Source organism: Myxocyprinus asiaticus, chromosome 10, assembly GCF_019703515.2.
Source record: "Myxocyprinus asiaticus isolate MX2 ecotype Aquarium Trade chromosome 10, UBuf_Myxa_2, whole genome shotgun sequence".
Lineage (NCBI taxonomy): Eukaryota > Metazoa > Chordata > Actinopteri > Cypriniformes > Catostomidae > Myxocyprinus > Myxocyprinus asiaticus.
Window position 1 is genome coordinate 10,638,961 of NC_059353.1, and position 26,163 is coordinate 10,665,123.

Sequence of the window (26,163 nt, forward strand, 5' to 3'; positions counted from 1 at the left end):
GGCAGAAACAGTGTGCCGCTTTTCCGCACTTTCTTTTTATTTCACTTTTTTGCACTTTATTATCATGTATTAACACACTGATGTAATGATTATTGTATGCAGTCTTGAAATCAGAGACCCTCTCCTTGAAATCCGAACACAATTTTTCAAAAGAGACACATATTACCATGTGTAAATGGCGATGGTGCCTGTTAAATCTACAGCTTAACGCAACTTAACACCAAATAAACAGGGCACACAGCAAGAGTGTGTGTGTGTGAGAGAGAGAGAGTAGAGTGAAAACTGAAGCACTAGGTTAAAATAATTTTCTTGTTTTATCCTTCAATATGATGGATAGCATTTGGAATTATCCATCAATGTTTAAAAAAAAATCGGTAAAAAGATGGAGAAAGTTTATGCAACACCTGAAATGTTGGGTTAAGTGATTGTTTGTGCCCCACCAGAAGTAATGCACCTGAGATGCCACTGTGTGTATATATATATATGGTATATACAGTATATTTACAGTATATAAGTTAATTCTGGGAAAAGCTCTAAGACTGTTTGCTTGCAGCTGCCACTTGGTTTGATATTGTGTATCTAATGCAATGACATTCAACCATTATTAAGTGTGACTTGGGTGTCTAAAAGTGTCCAAATACTTTTGGGGCCACTGCATACTAATGGAGGATAGTGCAAACCTGGGCAGTTTTTTAATGGCAGGCCAGACAGGCAGATTGGCTGAGCTTAGTATGAGGCATCAAGTGAATAGACTTGTGAAATAGCAGAAGAGCCTTGTGATGGTAGGCTCAGGGCAGAAAAATGTTCACAGATAAACAGCTGTCAGACTGAGGTGCTGTGTCCTCCATTCATCATGACATCCATGAACAGAGACACCTCCTCTAATGAGCACCTCTTGTGGCAGGGCTGACTTCTTTTTGCAGGCTGCTGGATGGAGTGTCTCTCAGATATGTGATGTAGCGATGAAGCATTTGTTGTGATCAATCACCTTCAGTCAGAAGGAGTCTGCAGCTCACTCTTACTCTAATTCTGGTTAATGGAAACAAGCCCCCATCGGTGCCACCAATTTTTCACCAAATACACAGATCAGTCATTCTTAAAGGTGAGGTTTGTAATGTTTTTGATGTTAAAATATGTTTTCTATCCTAGCTTAATACGCAGAGACAACTGTAAGTAAACCCTTCGTAGGTTGTTTTCCCTGAAAAGTGTAACACTGTGGCTTTGTTGGATTATCAAAATATTGTTGTATTTGTTTAAGCAGCCCGACTAGCCTGACACAGCAACATTGTCTCAATCAATCAAGGGTGTAGATTTGGTTTGAACATGAGGGGAGGTTGTATTGTATAGTGGGGGGTGGGGGTGGGGGGGTTGTTCTTGCTAGTCTTGATTATTGGGGGGTTACCTTCCCCCCAGAATCTTTGCCCCTGCAACCATTCACATAAGTTTGGCTATATGACTATATGTTTGTTTGCCCAATTGAAGACAGGGGGAGTATTTGGGAAACCAGTTTGAAAACAGTGACTTTTACAAATTCTGTTTGGCAACGCTAGTGTTGCAGAAATTACTCTAATTATGTAAACTTGAGACCAATCAACCTTCTGAAGACAATACAGATCACTGATTTTCTGTAAGCAGGTTCAGCTAAGTGGGGTCTGGCTTATTTTTTCCTATCAATTCCAACTTAAGAAACAATAAATGGTATAAGCTAAAAGTGTTTTCACTGCGAGCTGCTTTAATATTGGTGTAGCTTTACCTGGCTAAGCTACTTTCTCATACTCACCAGTTGTATCCCAAATGATGCACTATACACAGTGCACTTACACAATACACTATGCTCTCTGCCATCTAGTGTATGAAATTTCAAAGTGTAGTATCGTCTCAAATGTAATGCTTATGTTTTTTCACTTCAGAAAAGCATTCACCATTTTTCAGCTGAAGGAAGTGATGATTCAAACGCACGCGATGTGTTGTCGCTAGCTTTAGCATATTAGCCAAGCTCAGTCCAACACTTTTATCTGAAAAAATTTATATATTCACACAGCATGCATGGGTGATGGTATTCAACTCACATTTGTAAGGTGCTATATTCACAGAAGGTTCTGCTAGTTGCCATGTTAGTTGCCACAATTGTTTTGTTAATCAAGCATCGCAGTGAGGTAACTCTGCGCATGGGGCAAGCCAGGACTGCGGAGTACATGAAGTGTCCAACATTTCCATTTTGTTGGTTGAAGAAGTACATCATCTGGGTTCTCGTAGTCAACTTCTTTTCTTTGCATTTTCAGTGTGAACACACAACTCACACTACATACTGTACACTACAAAATGGCATAGAATAGTGCAGAAGTATGCGATTTGTGATGCAGATACTACAGTATGTTGTATCACATGACCTGTATGTGTGTTGCTCCACTCCTAAAACATGTTAGTTTTTTTTCTACAAACATTGAAAATAGTATTAGTCTGTTCCTATTAATATATATATATATAAATGCCAGATGGGCATATTTCCATTCCAAGCACACAGCAAAATGTTGGCTCAGATTAGTATCATATCGTCCAAATGAAAGCAACATTGGCTGATTGCATCACATATTTAGAATGGAAATTAGCTGGTTCCAATCTACATTTGACCGATCCTTCCACTCCAAGCATAAAAACTCCTAGATCTAATTAACAAATGTACCTTCTTTACATTAAATTTATGCACTTGACAAATGCTTTTATCCAAAGTGACTTACAGTGCATTCAAGCTGTGCATTTTACCAGTATATGTGTTACCTGGGAATCGAACCCATACCAGCACCATGCTTTAAGGGTTGTGCTACAGGAACCCTATCTTCTTGGCTTTAACAATCAAAGGTGACATCACTATGCAAAGATGGACAATATATACATTTTCTAGTTATGTTTATGGAAATGCAGTGCTGTAATCATTTTCAGGCAACGCTATCATACTTGGATTCCTCTCAAGTCTCCAAGAGTACTGTGAGTTAAGCTGTGGGAGTTTCCTTAGCGTGGGAAGCTACCCAGATCAAGATATACATCTCAGTCAAAACAGCAACACACAGCTTAAGAAGAAATCATGTTAAAATCTCTCTGAAGCTTCAATCGCAATGTTTGCAGATCAAAAGATATCTATAGTCAAATTAAAATGGCCACCACTTTCACCAGTCATTACTTGAGTAAGCTCGGTGAGCTGGACACCTGCTAAGTACAGGGGTATTTGTTACCATTTCCAGAGGTGTATGATCATCCAAAAGTAAGGTAAACACAGAGAAATTTACTGCATTATAGCATTTAAACTTTTCCATCCAATTCCACTCAGTTATTTAAAAACAAAAAACAGATGGAGTATGTGACAAGGAGGAGAGCGGGGCCGGGCCGTGACTATGCACACCCGGCCCCCAATCGGGCTAATCAGCCGAGGAGAGGGATAAATGCAGCCAGATGCGGCAGTTCAGGAGAGAGAGAGAGAGACACACGGCAACTGCGTGCCCGATTGGGGGCCGGGCTTGCGTAGTCACGGCCCGGCCCCACCCTCCTCCTCGTCGCAGAGTAGTTTTTGTCCATGCAGGGTAACAGGTGAGAGAATCAATAAATTATGCATTGTTTACTGTAAACACTAGCTAGGTCATAACATTAATTCAATTGTGTGAGCCTATTCTATGTATTTAATGTCTCCAATCTTGGAAATCAATCTTGGAAATGAGTGCTAAAAAGCATATGTGAAACTATCCCCAATTTCTTTCACTTACTCAGGAGGTGATATTGATTTTCATGTCTCCAGAGTCCTGAACATAGTATAAATAGAGCAGAATACTTCACAGAGCTTTCAAAGAGCATTTGACATCTTATAGCACAAAGGCAGCCTTGAAGATGTGCTCAGCTGCTTCTTTTATCTTTTCATGCTTGGAATTTCCTTTTTGTATTGCCACGGATATGCATGCCACTCAGACCTCATTAAAGATTTCAGAGATCATTCGGACCCATGTGCTTTGCATATTTATACCTCGTATCACGACTGCAATCAGAAATATTAGAGCAGAAATATTGACTATGACTATACGTTTGTCTGCCCAATTGAAGACAGGGAGTATTTGGGAAACTGGTTTGAAAAAAGTGACTTTTACAAATTCTGTATGGTGACGCTAGTGTTGCAGAAATTACTCTAATTATGTAAACTTGAGACCAATCAAGGTTCTGAAGACAATACAGATCGCTGATTTTCTGTAAGCAGGTTCAGCTAAGCGGGGTTTGGCTTATTTTTTTCCTATCAATTCCAACTTAAGAAACAATAAATGGTATAAGCTAAAAGTGTTTTCACTGCGAGCTGCTTTAATATTGGTGTAGCTTTACCTGGCTAAGCTACTTTCTCATACTCACCAGTTGTATCCCAAATGATGCACTATACACAGTGCACTTACACAATACACTATGCTCTCTGCCATCTAGTGTATGAAATTTCAGTGTAATATCGTCTCAGATGTAATGCTTATGTTTTTTCACTACACAAAATCATTCACTGTTTTTCAGCTGAAGGAAGTGATGATTCAAATGCACATGATGTGTTGTCATTAGCTTTAGCATATTAGCCAACCCAATCAAAATATTAGAACAGAGGTCATTCCAACTTGCTTTCCAAGGTAGAGTTGCAGTATTGGATCTTAAAAGACCTGTTGTATTAACACATTTTACTGGTTTGAAATGAACCCTTTTGCATGTATGACCAAACCGTTGTGATTACACTAGGCTCAAAAGTTGTACGATCAAACCGCTATGATCTGCATGCATGCTGCTGTTTAACCAGCAAAGAGGTACTGAAGTGGTTGTCATAATGAATCAGCTGCTCAATTAGTCTTTTCAACATCACAATAACTCTATTTTTTTTTTGTTACGTACATTCAGGCAATCACTAAATAAAAGTTTAAAGCCATTACCACCTGAGCTGACTGTTTTGATGTACCACACAGTGTTTGTCCTAGAACAAGAATGTCCCTCCCCCTTATACCACTCACAACCGACAAGCAAGTAGCAAACCATGGTTCATGTCTGTGACGTAACTAGCTAATCCTACTAGCTATCTTTTTTTTTTAAAGGAGCGGGCTCCACCCAACCTTCCTGTTTCAAAAGGAAATAAGATAGCACAGGAAAGAAAACTGCCTTCGTCAGGCAATTTCATGGGGTCTTTGATATTATGAGAATAACTGCCATAGCATTCTTCAGAATAACACTTTTTGTAATTTATGTAATGCACTTCTTTAGGATAGATTAGATAACAGCAATCGGAATATATCCAACAAAGAAATCCCTTAGACAACCCCCATCACAATCCCAAGCACGCAGCAACATTATGGAGGTGGACGCCCCGTGGGAATATAGAGACGCCATCCAATAAAGAGGATTATAGATTCTACCCTGTTCACCCAAGTGTTTCCAATGAAATAACCACCTCCTGCAAAAGTCATTAAAATTTAAACCATCCTTTCTTAGGCATATCACCATACAGCACGCATTAACCTCAGAATGAGAGGAAAACAATCTGTGCCTTGATACTGTGCAGTACGCTGACACTAGAGAGAAAAGTGTGCCTGACCGCAGAGGATTGTGTGTCCTGGTTCAGTGGAGTGAGAGTGTGAAAGTGTGTTTGTAGGGTGGAGAGAGAGAGAGAGAGAGAGAGAGTGAGAGAGAGAGAGCATTTCTGGGTACACATTTCACACATGACTCTGCTGTGAGAGGAAGTGGGATAATGTTACATATATATATTTTTGTAGGCTCTAATTTTTATGGCTGACACTGGATGGTTGATGAAACATTAATGGGGAAACACCGGTGGCTAATGAAAGGGAATCTGTGACGAAGCCCTCTAGGTCTTAATAGAGTCTGATGCTTTCTCATGTTTCAAAGGAGAACTATTATCATATGCATAAAATACATTTACTTTTTTTTTTATCAAGATGTTTCTTTGAAAATCACATAGTGTGTCAACAGTAGGGTTTCTTATTCAGAACTGATTCCATAAAAAATATATATATACTGGAACCAAATTATTTTCACCCAAAAATGAAAATTCTCTCATCATTTACTCACCCTCATGCCATCCCAGATGTGTATAAATTATTTTGTTCTGCTGAACACAAATGCAGATTTTTAGAAGAATATCTCAGTTCTGTAGGTCCTCACAATACAAGGGAATTGTGACCAGAACTTTGAAGCTCCAAAAAGCCCATAAAGGCAGCTTAAAATAATCCATAAGACTCCAGTGGTTAAATACGTCTTCTGAAGCAATCTGATAGGTGTGGGTGAGAAACATATCAATATTTTAGTCCTGTTTTACTATCAATCTCCCCTTTCACTTTCACTTCCACATTCTTTTGTTTTTTGTGATTAGCATTCTTCATGCATATTGCCACCTACTGGCCAGGGAGGAGAATTTATAGTAAAGAAGGACTTAAATATTGATCTGTTTCTCACCCACACATATCATATACACAGATGAGCCAAAACATTATGACCCCCCGTCTAATATGCTGTTGGTCCTCCGCGTGCCGCCAAAACAGCGCCGGCCCACCACACTATGTGTAGTGACACATTCCTCCCGTAACCATCATTAAAATTTTCTGTGACTTGTGCCACAGTAGACCTTCTGTTGGTTCGGACCAGATGGGACAGCCTTTGTTGCCCTTGCGCACTGATGAGCCTTGGGCGCCCAACACCCTGTCGCGGGTTTGTGGTTTGCCCCTCCTCGGACAACTGTCGGTAGGTACTCACCACTGCTGACCAGGAGCACCTCATAAGCCTTGCTGTTTCAGAGATGCTCTGACCTAGTCATCTGGCCATTACAATTTGGCCCTTGTCAAAGTCACACAGGTCTTTACTCCTGCCCATTTCTCCTGCATTCAACATGCTGACTACGAGAACTGATTGTTCGCTTACCATCTAATCTACCCAGACCTTGACACGTGGTCTTGAGCAACGTTATTCGCTTCACCTATGAGTGGTCATAATGTTTTGGCTCATCGGTGTAGCTTCTGAAGACATGTATTTATCCACTGGAGTCAGATCGATTACTTTTATGCTGCCTTTAAGTGCTTTTTTGATCTTTGAAATTATTTTGGTGCCCATTCACTTGCATTGTATGGACCTACAGAGCTGAGATATTCTTCTAAAAATCTTCATTTTTGTTCAGCAGAAGAAAGAATGTCATGCACATCTGGGATGGCATGAGGGTGAGTAAATAATGAAAGAATTTTCATTTTTGGGTGAACTATCCCTTTATATGCATCTAACACAGTAACAGTTTTTGGTTAGACATTTGTCAGTGAGTATGCCAAGAAATGCTCTGATGATAAAGTGAGTCAAAACAATAACTGATGATTTTGAAAATGATTGGTGAGTCTTATTGATTCACCAAAAGAACACATGGCACATAAGAATCGACTCGCTGTTGCATGCAACTAGTGAGGGCATCGCAATAGGAAGATGTGTTTTCTATTTATTGTCAAGGCAACCAGTCTTTCTCTCTTATTATGTTCATTTCACACTACTGGCCTTCAATTTAACAAGCTGAAGAGCAACAAAAGAAATAAAATGTATATCGTATTTATTAATCATTCAGATCCTGTATTTTTCATCTTTTTTATCAGAGGACATTTTCATAGATACTACAGAAAATACAGTTTCCATCTGTGGATCCATTGTAAAATTGAGGGCCATTTCGACTATGGCCCTATATTCTGCGGGACATACATGGGGAAGTGTCATTGAAATTACAATGGCAGTAAGGGCTGCACATCAAGCTTTGTGACAGAGCTCAGCCTAAACCCTCTGAAAGCCTGAGAACTTATTTCATTGGAAAAGTGCACTTTGCCATCCTCAGGTGCTGCTGCTCTTTCATGCTTGAGGGAAACTGAGTGAGTCGTCCACATAAATTGTTAGAGCTAGATTGGACAGGGAGGGAGCTTTCCTCATGTTTCATTTATGAAGCTCCAACATATTTTCCTCTACTTGCATTCCTACCTGTGTCCATGTCAACCAAAATAAAACATATGATAAGGGCTGACCAGTCAGGCCAATTAAGATTCAGGCCTTCTAAGGAGGCTTGTGCTTGTTGCTAAGCAACCTGTTCATTCCCAGTTGAAAAGGTGTCAGATTCATGGCAGGTACATGTGTACATCAGCCTGTGCTTGCTGATCCATTTCTTTCATTGATGTTGTCTGACTGAGCTCACATGACACTGATCTGCCAAAATCAAAGCTTATTTAATCCATCCGTCATCAACATACCACACAACTACATCTAATAAATCATAAAAAGGGGTTTTAAGATGTTAATGTGGATGCAAAAGTTTGTGTTCTTTTTATTAATTATGATAATAAGGAGAATTATTTCCTTATGCATTGTTTATGCATTAAGCATTTACCTGCCTCTCATTTTTTAACAGTCACAACAGTTTCATTCTTTCATATGATTTATTGCCCATCCGTAACTCCATGTCAATTCTGTTTCCATTTAACTATTCTGGTTCCTTAACAATTCCTTTAACTATTGTTTTGGTATTTTTAAGTATGTAATTGGTCCTAACTACAGTATATACTAACTAAACCATTTAGCAACATATACTATTTTGTGTACCATCTTAATTAATTTAATTGAGTAGGTCTATCATTAAATACAACAAAACTCTCTTCCGATTGTGTTCAGAAGTTGCCATATGAACATCCGGTTGATAATTACACTGATTTCAGTCTCATGATCCAAATAAATGACTTGAGGTTCACTGATTAAATCAAGAACTGCTCTGAATAGTTCAAGCTCAAGACTGATATGAAGACGATTCTTTAAAAAATTACCTGCTGTTTGTTGCTGTGCAACCAGCGAGAACAATGCAACACTGTCTTTCTCCCTCATACATTCAATTCAGACTGCACGCTCACAACTCAGCTAAAACAATTTCTTTCGCCGTATTATTTGAGACACCGTAGGAAACTTTTAGTACAGTGCTCCATCCACATCAGTCGAAGAATGCTGATGTGCAAGAATCTCTAACGTAACTGAATGTCACAAAAAAGAAAAGAAAAATGGAGCCGGTTCTAGATTTCCAACCCTACTTTTGTATATGTCATTAGGGATAAGGTAATGACATGGGCTGACTGAAGTGATGCAGTGTTGTGTAAAAGCTTTGTGTGTGCCAAACTCCTGAGAAATTTTTCCTCTCAGTAATGGAGAAAGAAACACAAGGGCTTGTCTACAGATGACTCACTTTGTTTTCTTTTAGTTATTCTTCTGGCCCCTTCGGGTTACATCTATTCCCAAAGCAATCTAAGTAAGAAAAATGGCACAGAGATGAGATTTTGACCATGAGGTGTCGCCTGCTCACATACAATCAGTGCTGACTGTCTCTTTTTTATTAGAGAGTTCAATGCAAAATGCTTTCTCTGTTTACAGAGGCCATAGCCACAGATTCTCCTCTGATCATTTGGCTGGAAGAGAAAGGCAGGCCGGTACATTCTTTCTGCTTGCTGGCCATTCATGTCTAGACAAATCCTATCATCCAACATGGAGCTCAGTGCTTTGGAGCTGTGGGCTATTCACAGACCTGTCTTCATCATCTCCCCATCATCTGCAGCAGCTAAATGGAGGATGGTGTGGGGTTGTAGGCCAGAAACATGAATCAGGATCCAGATTTTACAATACAACATAGTAACACAAGTATTTATCGTACAAATGTAAACAACGTGTTTAAAAGCATGAATCATTTATTAAATTACCATGAACTGCGTAGGTCCAACATAATGCAAAACTGACTGCACAATTTTTACTGCACAAAATGCAATGTGGTCACCACAAACTATATTTATCCTTGCTGCAAGTGAACCTGTATAGAATGTAGTCTTTATCATATTTTCTATTGTGCAGTTCTTGTTTTTTGAAGATGAGGGCTTGTCATGCAACCTGTCAATGTTGTTGTCTGCCTAATTTTGCTAGTTTCTACCAAGTAGATGAATTTAAATATGCCGATATTCAGTTTGATTGGACACATAGGTTTTGATGTCAACAAAAGATTGCTTTAATAATAATAGGCCTATTTATTTTTCAATCCTAACACCCTGATTACAAAGGATGCAACCGATGTTAATTTACTTTATGCCGTAAAGGCTTGAGGCCGCATAGAAGTAAACGTTCTAAAAAGATGACATGCATCGGTTGCGTCCTATGTAAACAGGGTGCAACTACTGACAATTATGTGTTTGCATTTTATTATTTTAATTAGCATTGCTTTTTCCAGAGTCATCAACCCTTTCAGAACAAATCTGAGGCCCACCAACTGAGAATCAATGCTCAATGAAAGTATGCAAACGCAGACAGGGATGTACACCTACTTATTCATGCGATTATCTAATCAGCCAATCGTGTGGCAGCAGTGCAGTGTATAAAATCATGCAGATACAGGTCAGGAGCTTCAGTTAATGTTCACATCAACCATTGGAATGGGGAAAAAATTTGATCTAAGTGATTTCGACCGTGGCATGATTGTTGGTGCCATATGGGCTGGTTTGAGTATTTCTGTAACTGCTGATCCCTTTAGTGCCCCTATCCTGGAAAAGCATTCGTCTAAAAAAAAATTGCTCATTTGCATACTCGTGTCACTAGCGTGAAGCCCGAATGTCCAAGCAACATCATGTCTGTTTTGACAATAACATTTGTGTGAATTACAGTAGATCTCGCGCCAGGTGCGCTACTTTAAAGGAAGTTCAACTTATATGTCTCAAAATACGTCTCGAGACCCCTGTATATTGCCTGTTTCTCACCGCAAGCAAAAGCATCAACATGCAGTGACACAGAAGAGAAGCACACATCTGAAGCACAGTTAAACAGGTACTGCACTAAAATGTTGCTTTTGTGCTTAGATTAAATATCAACTGTATCTGGGAGAAACAGCACGCCTGTTTCTGTCATGCTTTCTTTGCGCACTTTATTATGGTTTATTATCATGCAGTAACACACTGGCTTAGTGACTGATGTATGTCCTCATGAAAACTCCCCTCGAAATCCAAACACAAGAAGCATTTGAGCAACCAGGCTTCACAGACCCGTCGGACACAGCGCAGTTAGTTGACTACGTGAGGCTGCCTGCGTCTTTGATGCACGCAACACGCTGAACTCAACAAAAGCACTTTTAAATGCACTCGAAACCTATTTATCAACACAACTGTATAAAAATAGGCGTTAATAAAGCAATGCAAAACAGTGTAGTTAAGTAGATGTCTTTTGGATATTTAGAAGTTCCACATGCAGTCATATGTTTCCATCCAAGTTGCGAATTTAATTTATGCGAAAAATTAGAATATTGTAAAACAACAGCGCGTCACACAGTTCTGGGAAAGCTATGTGTGCGCGTTCCTCCTTCTTTTGCCATGCGGATCTAAAATAAAAGATAAAAATATGTTGATGGAAACCCAGCTGACAGACACACAAACACTATTTCTGTTCAGTAAATCTGACTGAATCCAGACAATATAAGAAGTTTATATTCTGCAAATTGTGGTTTGGGTTCTGTTCTAGAGTATGTTAATTATGCCTTTTGAATGTGGTATTCCTCCTCATGCAAAATAGACTTACTGACAGTTAAGTTGAAATAGTCCACAATGCCTCACTTCATTTTATAATGTATGGGCATTATCACAGGAAAAACTCAATGTAGTTTCTTTGAATGTACAGAACTGCAGCTCTGTTATGCTATTGGTCTAGGTGGCTTTACTGATGGAGTAGCCAATGTCTGTCAGCTGGAATTATTTTTTATTTTTTACAATATAGATATCAGCATTTAACCAAACGTGACTGGAACACAGACTGGCCGTTTCTACTCAGTAAATCTGACGGAATCCATGCCGACAATTTATATTTAGTTTATGTTCGATTTGTTCAGTAGAATTGATATTTAGTTTATATTTAGCAATTTGAGGTTTGGGTTCTGTTCCGTGTAAATGTACTATGATTTTGATGTAAATGTGATCCTCCTCGTGTAAATTAAATTTCATGATAACTATGTTTTCAATTGTTGTCAAAGAACCACCCCTGATAACTTCTGTAGAATGTATGGTTATTAAATGAATTAATCAGAATATGTAAAAGATATAACAAAATTATGCAAGTATTGATAAGTTTGTTTTTACATTCCTTGTGTATTATGTCATGTGTTCAGATTTCAAGAGCATAGACTCATGTTAACGTGTTATTAATTTGGCCCCTCTCTGCACACTGTGGCCCCTCTGTGGCCCCCTCCTTTAAACATTTCTAGATCCACCCCTTACAAAAAGGCTATGATAACTTGGATAACCAGTCTGTACAATTGCAGTGAGCAGAATAGCATCTCAGAATGCACAACACGTCGAACCTTGAGGCGGATGGACAACAACAGCAGAAGACCATGTCAGGTACTTTATTAGGACCATTGCGATCCTAATAAAGTGCTCAGTGAGTGTACGTGATCCCATTGTACATACTTAATGTGTGTTCTTGAGTTACTGTTGCGGTATCAAACCTTAGTGCTCAAGGGGGCAATAGTTACCCACAAATGTCTGTGCAATTAATCTGGATGTGTTATCATTTAGGTAGCCACCTATAAACATATTTAAAATATTCTCTTCAATCTGTTGCTCCACTATGACAGTCATTGACCTGAAAGAGTTTACGCTAATTCCCGCCAAAGCACACTTTACAGCAACACTGAGAATGCACAAGTACTTGTGTTGCTTTATGAATTGTGATCTGAAACATTTCAGAATGCAACACATGAAATCAAGCTTGCCTAGACAGAAGTATTTGCATTCATGTATGAGTACGTTACTAGTGGTCTAGTGCTTCCTTTCTCTCCATTGTCTTCCCTCCCCTGCCTTTACTAGCCTTTGTCCTTGAACAGGACAGAGGCAGAGGAGATGAAAGCCATCTTTGAAGGGATGTTCAGTATCTCAGGATGTCAGTGCAATCATCCCGTTACTGTACACTGATCCACCATATGTTGAATTAATTCATTTCTGGATCTGAGAGATTTACAGACAGTAACTGTAAATTGGAGACCGCTTACACTATCATTTGAACATCCTATCTTAAAATCTGTTCAAATATTTTTTTTTTACAATGGGAAATGCAGAATGAAACTGTTCTTCTCTTAGTTCACCGAAAGGATATAAAAACACTAAAGTAATCAATAGAGCAATCAATATAATTCTTATGAGACTCTTGGCTTTAGAAACACTCGGTCCAGTTGTGTTAGACTGAAACACTGTACTTGACCCCATGACACATTTGAGAGGGTCTTTCACAGCTGAGACAAGTCGAGGCATATCCAGATACTGTATTGGCTTTCAAAGGTTGCTTTCAGAGCCAAGATATAGTAATCTCACATATACACATCTCAGGGTTTTGTGCAGTAATGAATAAAAGAAATTAGGAACAAAAAGAACAACAAGAGTTCAAAACAATAAAAAGAATATAAGTAATAAAATCCTAAAAAAAAAAAAAAGTATCATAAATTTAGATTTTCTGTAACTGAAACCAGGCTAAAAACTGTATTGTTGAGGCAAGTATGGGCATTCTCAAATAAAAACTTGCAATGCCTCTATCATAAAGGTGTTTTAACTGAAAGTTGGGATTCCATTTATACATCCACCATATTGAGAGTAGCAATGTCTCTTATATATTTTCCTATGAGCAAACCATCTCCTCCTTAAAGTCTCTTTTTTTCTGACTCCCCAGTAATGAAGACAAGAAGTTACATTTCACTTTACTTTGTGTCTTCCAGATCAGCTCTTAACAGGTTATTTCAATTGTGTTGCAAGCTTCCAATTCTGGAGTAAACACAAGAACGAATGTAAAACAAGGCAATAGCACAATACGATCCTCTCTGCCTGGGAGATATACTATCTGATTCAATCTATGTCCAATGATGCAATGCAAGGTCAGGACAGTTGCTGCCATAATGAAAGTGAGGAGGAATTTGTATTGCAAACGAAGCTGGAAAAATAAAACATGTAACAAAAATTGAATAACAATGCTATCAAAAATGGACTAAAAACTTTTTTCTCAGCATTGTAGAAGCAGATCCACACTGAGAATTTTTTTTTCTGTTGCAGTCTGCAATGTGGGAAACTACATATTTTCTAGAGCTGTGCCGATACAATCACATATCAATATTTTGCCATAATAAGCGCAAACTCTGATATAGGTATTTCTCAGTACATTCAGAACCAATTCTATGAGGTGCGACCAGAGGTGGACTGGCCATCGGTAGCACCGGGACTTTTCCAGGTGGGCCGGCCACGAAACGGGGCCATGATATGACAAAGTGGGCTGCAATATGATGAAGGGGGCTGCGATAAGCTGAAGGGGGTCGCAATATTCCCCTGGTACACAACTTCACATTGGTTGGTTGCCTGTCGACTAATCGGTGTTAAGGAAGTTGTATTATTAGACTGGTTTCGTGTTCACCTGATTGCAGTCGGATGTGTTTCTTATGGGCTGTTTAGAAAACACAGATTCTTATGGAACTGTTTCGTTTTTTTCCTTCCACCTCCACACTAATACATTTTCATTTAAAAACACATCTTTTTCTCTACACGTTCTCACCTTCCTTCCACACTGAGACAGAGTTTTTGACAGCAAAAACTGAGCTTTTCGAAAACACTCTCCCAAGTGGATAAATTTGAAAATCAGGGAAAACTGAGATATCTGAAAACGATCAACCCAAAACAATCAAGATGGCGGCCCATGTTGTAGTGGCATTGTTGTGCCTGCTATTCACTTTGATAGCATTGTTAAAGATAAATGTTACTTTGGACAACCTTCACATTGCATTCCCTCAAAGGCGACGGGAAGTTTACTCGGAATTGTTGTCCTGCGTGGAATACGAGGACAATTGCGTTTCAGACCATACATGAAACAGTGATTTTTTTTGCATGCACAGTAAGTGGATTTAAGAGTTTTCATATGTTTCAGTGTGGACGAGAAACTTTTGGAAAACTCTTGAAAACACCAGTGTGGTGGAGAGTGTTTCAAAAATGAAAACACAGTTTTCAAATGTATCCGAATTAATGTGGGTGCATTTTTAAAAGTTAAAAATAACACGTTTAAAACGCAACACAAATGGTGGGACACTCAAAAAACAGCGCGAGACACAACGCAATGGCCACAGATCTGTCTATTTATCTGTCTATCTTTTTATCTATCTACGTATATAACCAAATTAAAGACATACTAAACAGAGAAAGTTAACCCCCATTCCTGCTTGTGTGTTTGGAGGCTTAGATTTGTTTGTGAATGATAATCTCTCTCTCTCTCTCTCTCTCTCTCTGTCTCTCTCTCTCTCTCTCTCTCTCTCTGGCCCTGGGCTGGTAATGAGAACACAGAGGGTCTGTTCCTTATCTCTAGCACCACTGTCAGTGAAAGACTAAGCAAATACACCTCTCAAGGTAAAGTAACATAAGTGAAGTCACACATCACTCTGAAAAAAAAAGTTATTCCACTGGAGTCGCCAGAGGTGGGTAGAGTAGCCCAAAACTGTACTCAAGTAAAAGTACAATTGCTTTAAAAAAAAAAAATTACTCAAGTAGAAGTAAAAGTACTAACATAAATAATTACTTGATTAAGAGTAAGAAAGTATCCAATTAAAAGAGTACTCAAGTAGTGAGTAACTCATTACTTTCACAAATGACATAATAGATGTTTACTCCCCTATATTCCATTACATAATACACATTTAATATGAATTTCAGAATTATTATTATTATTAATGGAAATTCTGCCATCATTCTCCACAATGTTGCTTCAAACCCGTATGACTTTCTTTCTTCCATGCAACACAATAAGGAGATATTAGACAGAATGTTTGCCTGAGTCACTATTTACTTTCAGTGGATTTCTTTTTCTCCATATTTTGAAAGTGAATGGTGAGCGAGACTGTCAGTCCCTAACATTATGTCTAACATATTTTGTGTTCCACATAATGCAAAGCGGCACACTGGTTTGGAACAACATGAGGGTATGGAAATAATGACAGAATATTAAATTATGGCTGAGCTATCACTTTAAAGGGGTAGTTTACCAAAAATGAAAATTCTCTCATCATTTACTCACCCTCATGAAATCCCAGATGTGAATGACTTCCTTTCTTCAGCAGAACACAAATTAAGATTTTTAGAAGAATATCTCAGCTCTGTTGGCCAAAATGTTGATGCTCCAAAAAGCACATAAAAGCAGCATAAAAGTAATCCATAAGACTCCAGTAGTTAAATCCATATCTTCTGGAGTGATATGATAGGTGTGGGTGAGAAACAGATCAATATTTGTCATTTTTTGCTAGACAGCAGGGTATGCAGAGAATGTGAATCACCAAAAACACAAGAAGAATGTGAAGATCTGTTTCTCTGTTTCTCAACCACACCTATCACATCACTTCTGAAGATACTGATTTAACCACTGGAGTCTTATGGATTTATTTTATGCTGACTTATGTTTGTTTGTTTAGCTTTAAAATGTTGCCACCAATTTACTTGTATTGTATGGACCTACAGAGCTGAGAAATTCCTCAAAATCTTCATTTGAGTTCAGCAGATGAAAGAAAGTCATACACATCTGGGGTGGCATGAGGGTGAGTAAATAATGAGAATTTACATTTTTGGGTGAACTATCCCTTTAAGGGCTCTTGTCAGATCTGGCTGAATTTGTCAGTAAGAGAGGTTTGGAAACATTTCTAGTAATTATTACAATGAAAATGTGAAAATGTCCCACAAGGACATTATATATAATGCTGAAATATAAACCAAAGCAAGATCATGCTTTATTAATGCCTTCTTTTGCTATTTCATAGCTTTTAAAGTCCTGCGCGGATTCTTATTTCAGTGTAGTTACAGTTTTCAGAGTTGAAAGAATTTAGATCATTAGTTCTGTACAGCAGTACCGCCACTCTCTAAATGCAGAGTACACAGCCTAGAGCGTAGGGCACCAACCCTGGTTGTGGAACACTCGCTGTGTCAGAAACCGCCCCCTGTCCACTATACAGTGCACTATTTTGAGTGTCTGCCATTTTGTAGGATTGTCTGAATTCTGAGTGAGCCACTCGTTCCCTACTTTTGTTCACTCATTATTACCCACAGTGCACTCTAATTTCGAGTGTACATTTGATGTACACTCGACAATGGTTAATTGCCCACAATCCACCACGGGGAAGACGTTCGAGCTGGGAGCTTACTGCTTCCTTCACTCCTGCAATGTTTTCTTTCATGCTGAATGTATTAAATTAATTTTTGACAAATCATTACTTGATTAAAATAACATAATAACATATAGAGAGGCAAAACATACAGATACATTTTAAAATGTACTCTTTATTTGATCAAATATGTTTACTCTTTATATTAACACACAGTATATATTAAAAATGACAAACAGAATGAATATTTATTGTATTAATATTTTATTTAATAAGGATAACAAGTAAGGCCCAAGTATTTTAAAAGTTCATATGTGATGTTGTTTCTGTGACAGACCCAGAGCTCCGACACTCGGTGTATACGTACATCAGCGTCCGAATTCACTCACTCATTTCGTTCACTCCCTGCTGAGATATAGTGCACTAACTGCCATTCACTATATAGGAAATAGTGAACGAATGAACGATTTCAGACACAGCCACTCTCTTCGCCATACGATCGCCTCGCGCCCGCACATCTCTCACACACTGTGCACGTGCAGAAATGCTGTCTGTTTGCGCTCCAGTTGTCAATCACGCGAACAGCAGAGCTAAGGCATTTATTTACACTTAACTTGGATGGTTACATGGATTTATAGTTCATCCACCTGAAGTAGCTGCGATAGTTTCCAGTACACATGCGAGGGTGCGGGGTAAATGCGTAAATACTGCTCATGACATGCGGAACAAAGCACACTGATATATTGCTGCACTGATTTAAAAATGTACACTTAAAAACTGATGTCATAAGAGCCCAGATACATTATCACCCTGAAAATGACCATCTCATTACACAGAAAAGCCCACATTATCATTAGAGCCAAAACGTCCTCAGCGTGCTGCCTTAAGTTGGAGTTGTGATTTTAATCTTGAAATATCAGCTTTGGTGTTAAATGAAGGCAGTGCATGATGAAAATATTATTTTTTCACTCTGCAGAGCAAAGAAAGTGTTTCACTTTGAAGAGTTTGATGCTGCAGCACTAAAGACTTGAGTGACAGTCTGTGACAGCAACGCCCACCTCTGTGTGAACTTCTGCTCTCGTAAAAGTCCCATTCAATAATAAATTACGCATTAATTCAAATTAAACCCAGTAATGTAACGACAGGAACGCCACCCATTGTAAAGAAGTAAAAGTAAAAAAATGTAATTAGAAATTTACTTGAGTGAGAGTAAGAAGTAACCACTTTTAAACCTACTTTAAAAGTAAATGTAACGGAGTAAAAGTAGTGCGTTACTACCCACCTCTGGGAGTCGCCAAAAACCTTGACTTTCTAACTGACATGAAAACCCAAGGAAGAAGGTGAAAATAATCATCTACTTTAAAAAGCCAGATCCTTTCCATTCTACAATCAACAGGGAAATGGCAGGAATTAAATAACACTGTAAAAGTTACCCATGGATAATTAACTTTAGCACTTACAAAGTGTAATTACCACAAGAGCTAGTTAAATAGAAGGTAAATACAGTCATTCACAGTTAATTATTGTAAACAAGTCTCTTTAAAAAAAACTTTTTTTAAATCCTTACCGCACTGCATTAAATTTGAATTTTGTGGCTTGTAGTCAAGTCATTTTTATTTGTATAGCGCTTTTCAAAATCATATTAAAGCAGCTTTACCGAAAATTATGCAAATTATGCTGTAATGTAAGTTTATGACTATTATAGCTTTGAAGTCATCTACATGCTAGTGTTCTCCTAAAGGTTAAACCTTTAGCAGATATACAGTATGCATATAAACTCTACAGTCTCTTCAGGAAAAATTTACTAAAAATATTGATCACTATTGATGACAGATCAAATGATCTCTAGAATGAGAATGTCCCTCCCCCTAATACTACCTACAACCGAAAAAGTAAAGCCTAATGGCTATGTAAAAAAAATTAAATAAAGATCATATCCTAATTTGTACACTGTATGAGTACTTCAGTATGTCCTGCCCAAATGTCCTGTTTCAACTGGACATTTGTCAACACAGGAGAGAAAAGTGATTTCAAGTGTTATGATATGTCCTGGAGTGCATGTACTTTTGTGAGATAACAATTTCATTTGTATATTCGTCTACGACCCTTGCTGAAGGGGCCCCGTATGCCTTGTACTAACCCAGCTGTGTTTATTCAGATATCTGAGAGGCAGCAAATTGCATTTCCTGCTCGCTTTTCTTCCATGGATTGCCATATAAATTAAATTATAACTTGATATGAAGCCAAGCTTTACTTCAGGGCTCACGCCCCCCTCCTCCATAGGATAATGCAGCTTATTGTGGCAAAAAAAGCCATCCCAGAAAAAAATATCCCAACATCAAAGAACGCTTTTGCTGCTTTCAGATGCAGTGAGATACAGTGGCTTCAGACAGCAAAACTGTGACCAAAGCCTTTCTCTCACAGCAAATTGGGCCAATTACAGCTTCCTCCACAGCAGTCATGATCATGTGTTCAAATAAAGAGGAACTAGAATGTGATAATTCGACTAATGGCAAGCATCTCTAAACTGAGGAGACAGCTGGTATGGGTGTCAGCCGAGGAAAAGTGTGCCATCATCGTCACAGTGTCCTATATCTTTAAGAAAAAGTATCACATTAAACATGAGTGGAGGAAAGATTTAGCAGTTAGTTTCTAAACACACATACAAAGAGATGTGTGTCCAGTTTGTCTTTGCATCTGCAGCGGACCTATTAAGAATAGATCAGCTGCATGCAGCACAGAGAGCCGGTAACTGTAATTTTCTGCAATTGATCTTTACAATTTATGTTCTATTTGCTAGTTCGTGCAGAGCTACCAGTAACAGATAATGAGAAAACAGACTGTTAAAGAAACTTTGCCATATATCTGCAGAGCGCCGAGTATGTCTAATTGGATATTCTTTTCGATCAATGGAAAGCACGACTGGTTTTTGCAAAAAGATGCTGGCCAGCGGTGAGACCTTTCATTCTTGCAGATGATTCAACAATTTAAAAACAGAACTCATGGAAAATACCATTTCGATTATTGAGACTAATTTAATTTGAAAGGGAAGAAATTAGTAAGGCATTCTTTTGCAGTATGACTGAATTTGTAAACAATATCAGTGTGTCTTTCTAGGACTCTCCTAAGCTCTGTAACGGCTTTCCAATCTAAACTGTAATATTGGCATAATGCTATTAAAAGTGATTCTTTGTTTTATTGCTTTAATAAATCTGCCATGAAGTCAAAACAGATGGTAATGCTTATTTCTGATTACCATGAATTAAACAACGCAATGTACAATGCAGAAACACATACAATTTTTTGCAGCCATGTCTACAATGAGAGGGTGCAAATACATGGTATAGAGAATATGCAGTGCATACGGGCCCACGATCAATAGGGGATCAATAGTGGATCCTCTGAGAGTTAGATTCAGGTAAATAAATTAATAAAATTATTAAAAATAAATAAGATAAAAGTGAAAAAGTGGATAAAAAAAAGTACAGGATTGCGGGTATTGCATTGCACACAATTCTAGTAAGTCCTGCATGACACCCAAATATATTCTCACAGTTAAGTAAGCACCTTTTTTGTCACATTTGCTGAAACATCTATAAACAGTTATCGGTTAAAAATGAACCCGTGGCTTGATATAATTATTGAGTTACTTAGCAAAATAGTATAGTAACATATAGGCTACATTTAACAACTAATGATACGAAACGTAAACATTAATTTGTCATACAAATTGTTTCTTATGCAGCACCTTTGAAAAGAAAAGTGTGGCTAATGTTGACAGAGCAGTAGACTGAAGAAGACTACTTAAAACAGCTTACTCCATCATCCTTACAGTCATGTGCATCACTTTGTTTTAAAAAGTGGTGGGGACATTTTTTTCTAAAGCCTCTGCATCACTAACATAATCAAAATTTTGCTGACAATCCTAGCAATGTACTAGATATCTATTGCCACCTACTGTTTGATGTATTTTTTATTCATTAAAAATTGTCTGCCATAGTATTGCGAAGTATCATCTTATGATGTGAAATCTTTGCTGATTTTAAATTAGCCTAGTAAAAGTGACAATAATGATTATATTGTTACTGATATTTTAAAATGAGTTTTTGCTGAATATAAGCAACTCGTGCTTGGTTAAAATTTGTACATTATTTTATTGAAAAAGCACATCGAAATTCATGTATCAAATATGATACAACAGGCTTTTGAGGTATATCTCTCATTCACCATTACATTACATTCATGCCCACCAAAAAAAAAAAAAAACTCACAGCACTAATTCTGACGTATCATTTTTATAAGATATATTTAAAGTTTTAACAAATGTTTATACGTATTTTATGCCTACTCTGTCATTATAAAGATCTCATTGTGTAACATTACAAGCTATCATCTTACTATAACTTTCTGAGAACCAGCAACAAAAGTTTTACAATTTCCCTTTTTTAAATGTCAGTATTGTGTTTGGTTCATAAAATATATATAATAATAATAATAATAATAATAATAATAATAATATATAATTATTGTATGTCTTAGCTAATTAAGCAGCAATCAGGTCCCAAATAAATCATAAATATAATAGGCTACTATTTTGCACTTTTATTTCCAGAAGTTGAACCAATCATGCAAATGACATGTGAATAACCGTGTAATTACTCTGACAACTAGTTTATTATTAATACATTATAATAAATTGCAGGCTAATCATATCAAGTCATTTTTATTTGTATAACGCTTTTCACAACATGCATCATATCAGAGCAGCTTTACAGAAAATTATGCTCCAACAGAAAAAGCTGCAATATAGTAATGTCTTCGAGTCATAAAACTAATCATTCATTTAATTTGTCCCGACAGCACTTTACAACAGGGCTTACTGCCAGCTGTGTTTGATTCAATTGTATTTTACTGAACCATCTGTAGCCATGCTTTCAAAAATAATACTTGTACTATTAATAAAACACAAACCAAGTTGTGCACTTCATAAAAATGGTAGTCTCTAAAGATATCTAGAGCAATTTAGTTCACTATCTTTCTTTCACTGTAAATATTACCTCGCATCAGATCACATGAAATGTTGGAGTTGTACAAGTTGACTTTATATTTATATTTTGATCTGAAAGAAATCAAAGCATTTATAATGCTACACTGAGACCTGTTTAGTCAGTTGACAAAAGACTGAACTACATTGTCATCTGTTACATGCTGCATGAGTTGTGTTGATTGTTTTTTTTGTTTGTTTGTTTGTTTTGGGGGGAGGGGGGGGCTTTTATTCTATTTGGATTTTAGAAAATCCACGGAAAATTTGTAATGTAGTCGTTGGATAGTCAAAAAAAAAATAAAAAAAAAACGTCACAGTTCAAATGTTAAATTACTTTAAAATTGTTGTTTTTGTATAAGTTTAGTGTAACAGAATACTGAAACAATGGTGACACAGCAACAAAAAAAATAAAATAAAAAAAATAAAATGATACTCAACTTGAGAAATGAAACAGATGACAGCGAGTCATCTTTTAAAACTTTTGTTTCCTCTGAATGTGGACCTTGTAGCAGAACTCTCTCCATGGTGCTGAAGCGGTTGCCCAGGTGACGTGTTATCAAGAACATCAGCCAAGAAGCTGTTTCTAAAGAGTAACTGAACCATCTTACGCACATGAAATCCCAATGAACCATAAAACTGGCGGGTAACATAGAAATGAAACGACATTCAACATTCACCTTCTCAAAAGAGGATTTGTAAAAAATAAATGGCATAGCCTTCGATCTGGTCTTCAGTGTCTCAAAATATCGTCCAGTTGAGAAACTAGTTGTTTGCGACCGTCTATCGCTTTTGAACTCGGTGTGCACTTTGAATCCACAACAACAGTTCAGCGTTAAACTTTCAAAAGCTAATATAACATTCAGCACTATACATCGGCGAAATATTCTTTCAGTCTCAACAAGTATTTCAACAAGCACAATATTAATACCGTCACACACACACACACACACACACACACACACACACACACACACACACACACAGTGTATTCTGTTTTGAAGATGATCATATATATAAATAGCCTCAATCAAATGTGTCACAGCGCTCATAGATGTTATTGATGCTTCGATAGGGAGAAACATTCTGATGCTCAGTCTGATCAAATGATGAAGAATGGGAACTAGCAGACGCTGTAAGGACAGAGACGTACAAAAGGAGCGAATACACACAACAGCAACATTGAAGAATGGATGAACGGCTCTTACCGTTTTGATTTAAGCCTATCCCGAGCTGCGATGTGAAGCGGCGCTGTGATCCTCTAAAATAAGCGCGAACAGAGCTGAATGGCGAAACGCTGGACGTCGTTGCTCCTCGGTCCTGGTGCATCTGGCACAGCCGCTGCTGTTTCCACGCGCTAAAGACGAGAGACTGAGGCGCGCGCGACACGGATCAGCGTGCACGAGTCCACAGCGAACTGCCTCCAAATGAGCGAGGACAAATTGGGTGCAAAACACACTTGTGTGCATTCTAATCAAACCGATGTGCAAACACATTTAAGACTGGCAAAAAAATCTTCAATCATTATTAAGTTTAATATAGACTATGAAATGTGTTATGGGACATGATGTAGGCTAACATTAACGCTTATTGATTAATGCACTGCATGACAAGATTCATTCTTGAGTAGACATTGAAAATCAAATGACATACACACATGACAAAAAGTGCAGGTCTTAGCTGAAAATCTGAAATGTGATTTATGAAGGAAGACTTTTAAAGGTCTCTGATTTTGGTCATATACATTTAGAAACTAGTAACTACTTAGGATTTAATCTTGTTAAACTAATATTTAATCATGTTAGTTATTGTGTATGCATAATTAGTGAAATGCAAAGAGTTCAATAATGAAAGACAAATAGGCCCAAATCAGATTAGATCGTGTACAATTTTGTGTTGTGTGGTTATTGTGCATATTTCAGAGCTGATTAAGTGCATCAGAATGCATTGATCAGAGTGTAGGGGACATTATCTGGTAATTGTACTCCCTCTGTTGGCCACTGGACACTCTAGGCTACTGTAAGATGGCTAGTTGTAAAATGTAAGTTATCAAACGATCAGCTCGTCACTTCATCATAACATCTGGAAGGGTGTAAAGAAGAACATAAGTGGTCTGAAAATCTGAAGTAATATTGACATTATTATTACTATTATTAATGTAAAGAGGTGCATTCAAAGAGGTTATATTGTTGTGCAATCACAGAGAGCTGCCATCACCTACGCTATCAATTGGCAACACATTTGATAACACTTTTAAGTGAATATTTCTCTGGGTGGGGTTATTCTTTGAAGATTATTGAATATTAATTAATTATTACATTATTATTGAGCATTGCCTATAGGGAAAAAGACAGTTCATGTTGTTACACTTTTTATTTTATTTTATTCTATCTAAAGAAATAATAATGTAATCTTATAAAATATACAGTATTTGTAATTTTTAATAGGCTTTTCAGAAAATATAAACAGTAACAACTGAAACACAAAAGAGTATGCGAGTTCCAAAGCATTTGAATTCCTGAAACAGCAAAAAGGCAGCATACAAAATCAATTTCAAAGCATTGTTTTGGCCAAAATAAACTGTAAGGAATTAATTGCATAAAATTACAATATACAACACACGTGTGATAACCTGCCCCAACCTAACAAAAATTCCCTAGTCCTATACACAGTTCAATCTTTCATTAAAATCTAACTTCATAATATTGTTGAACCTCGCCTTAATGTATGCCACTGCAAAAGAGGATATAATCCTTTAGAGGATAATATTCTCAGACATTTTCCTCATTCAAGACATTTTTGAACCAAGTTTTTGAAACCACATAAATAACAACTGAAAGACAAAACAAGTATTTATGCAATTGCACAACTTTGGATATAGCCCTTGTGACAACTTCCTTGTGTGACAACTCCCCTAAGTGACATACCATTCAAATGATACAGTATAGGAATAATACACTGATCAGCCACAACATTAAAACCACTGCCAGGTGAAGTGAATAAAATTGATTGTCTTGTTACAATGGCACCTGTCAAGGGGTGAAATATATTAGGCAGCAAGTGAACAGTCAGTTCTTGATTTTCATGTGTTGGAAGCAGGAAAAATGGGCAAGCGTTTCTGAGTGACTTTGACAAGGGCCAAATTGTGATGGCTAGGTGAATGGGTCAGAACATCTCCAAAACAGCAGGTCTTGTGGTGTGTTCCCAGTATGCAGTGGTTAATACCAACCAAAAGTGGTCCAAGGAAGGACAACCGGTGAACCGGCGACAGGGTCATGGTCTCACTGATGCGCATGCTAGCCCATCTGGTCCGATCCCACAGAAGAGCTACTGTAGCACAAATTGCTGAAAAACGAAATGCTGGCCATGATAGAAAGGTGTCAGAACACACAGTACATCGCAGCTTGCTGCGTATGGGGCTGCGTAGCCGCAGACCGTTCAGAGTGCCCATGCTGACCCCTGTCCACCACCGAAAGCGCCTACAATGGGCATATGAGCATCAGAACTGGACCATGAATCAGTGGAAGAAGGTGGTCTGGTCTGATGAATCACATTTTCTTTTAGATCATGTGGATGGCCGGGTGCATGTGCGTCGTTTACCTGGGGAAGAGTTGGCAGCAGGATGCACCATGGGAAGAAGGCAGGCCAGTGGAGGCAAGGTGATGCTCTGAGCAATGTTCTGCTGGGAAACCATGGGTCCTGGCATTCATGTGGATGTTACTTTGACACGTACCACCTACCTAAAGATTGTTGCAGACCACGTTCACCCCTTCATGGCAATGGTATTCCCTTATGGCAGTGGCCAATTTTAGCAGGATAATGCGCCCTGCCACACTGCAAAAATTGTTCAGGAATGGATTGAGGAACATGACAAAGAGTTCAAGGTGTTGACTTGGCCTCCAAATTCCCCAGATCT

At 37.9% G+C, this 26,163-nt stretch overlaps 1 protein-coding gene across 1 annotated transcript in view; it reads right to left on the minus strand.

Moving 5' to 3' along the window:
• enox1 (ecto-NOX disulfide-thiol exchanger 1) overlaps positions 1–23,601 on the minus strand; it is a 154,701-nt gene extending 131,100 nt beyond the window's left edge. The window contains exon 1 of the mRNA XM_051708513.1: positions 23,456–23,601. The gene's annotated coding sequence lies outside the window, so the exon portion shown is untranslated. The remainder of the gene's footprint in view (positions 1–23,455) is intronic.
• Between the last annotated feature and the right edge of the window lie 2,562 nt (positions 23,602–26,163).